This window comes from Galeopterus variegatus, unplaced genomic scaffold, assembly GCF_000696425.1.
Source record: "Galeopterus variegatus unplaced genomic scaffold, G_variegatus-3.0.2 Scaffold7602, whole genome shotgun sequence".
In the NCBI taxonomy this organism is placed as follows: domain Eukaryota; kingdom Metazoa; phylum Chordata; class Mammalia; order Dermoptera; family Cynocephalidae; genus Galeopterus; species Galeopterus variegatus.
The window spans coordinates 75,803-77,556 of NW_007733713.1; positions in this window are offsets into that span (position 1 = coordinate 75,803).

Genomic DNA, 1,754 nt, shown 5'->3' on the forward strand with positions numbered 1-1,754 from the left:
ACCAAAGACTTGACATGACTTCTGCTTAACTGTAGTAGTTTAAAAGTGATGAACTGCATTTAATGTTACACTATATTTTAAAATGGTATTTTTAGGCCATCTAGTGCCCAAGAAATTGACTTTGCAGTGTCACCACCTGCAAAAGCTACCGTACATATATAGTAAACCACTTTTTGTAAAAGCAGAATAAAAAGCTATGTATTTTAGAAAACAAAAGCCATCTTAGACAACAGACATTCTATCACATTGGGCAATTTTAAGTAAAGAGAATATTTGGTGGTAGGAGCTTGTTTTGCTGAAAATTTCTGCATTCCCAGTGCTGAGTATAAAGGCCACCAGTAACTGATTTCCTTTAGATTGTCTAATTTCTCTTTATTATGGAGCACACCTGCTAATTGCACCCTCACATGAAATAACCGAAATTAGCTCTGTTTTCACCAAAGAACAGACGAAATAAAAACTTTTTTGCTGAAGTGGTGTAGTTCTATAAAAGGGCAAATCAAGTTCAACTTAACATTCTTTTAATGTACTATTTTATTATGAATTTCTTTAAAATTAGCCTTTGTTTTTTTAAAGTTAAATTAATTTTTGTTGAATGAAATGACTTCAGGCAAGTCTCTTTTATAATGGTTTTTCAAATGCCATTTATTCTAGTTTATCATGTTTTGTGTTTGTAAGTATGAATGTACTATTTCCTGAAACTTGGCAAATGAATAGAAGTAGAAATAATGACTTTGCTTACCAGTACAAGGTGAAATGATTAGAGTAGAAGTATCTCTTTATAAAACTTTGTCAGGGCTGACTGGTACAATTTTTTTATTCAGTGTAGTTTGTATACATGTTGCCAATAATAAAATTTTGCAACTGGATGACACAAGATTTTACTTGAACAGTAAAGGACAAAAATCATGATAGTAGAAGACATTTTTGAAATCTGATTTTTCCAGCAATCACCCTTAAACCTTGTAATAATCTGAGAGTAAAATGCAATCGCATTGTTGGTTAATGTAAAGATATAACTTTTCTGTGCTGTACTTTCTTCATAGGATTGTAAAGGTATTCTAATTAACTTGCATGATGTAGTAACCCTTTTAAATAAGCGTGTTAAATATGTTGTTTGGATTAAAATGTTGACCTGATTTTACATTTGAAATAAACTCATCTCTCATTTGGAAGTTACCTATCGGTAACATGATGGAGGATGAACTAATCAGCAAAAGGCAATTGTAGTATCTACGTAAATGTTGTGTGCTAACATTATGATTTATAGTTTATAAACTGAAAGACTTAGAAGTATCTCTGGTCACATTCCTATTGCTTACAAAATGAGATGATCTCTGAAAAAATCTGACATCTTACTGGTATCTTTTTGCACAGATTCAGTCATTAGTGGTGAATGCAAGAACTGTATTTATTTATCCTCCTGTCTGACAAGAAAAAATCATGCAAATGTGAAGTAAAGCTCTAGGACTTTACTTAGTGAGGACCTCATTTGTCTCCCTGAACTAAGGCAGCAAATTTCAAAGAGAGAAACTGCCCTTAACAATATATTCTTTTAACTATTTGTATGTTAATGAAGGCAACACTGACGGTAGGTATCCAGAGTGGAAACAAATTTGTCTACTTCAAGCTCAATCACTGTCAGTAAAAGCATCCTCACTTGCCACTAGCCACAATTTTTCCTGATTTGTTAGACAAGAATGGATACAGAAAATGATCCATGGGTTTCCCTGCTTTTTTTGTGCAGTGCTTTT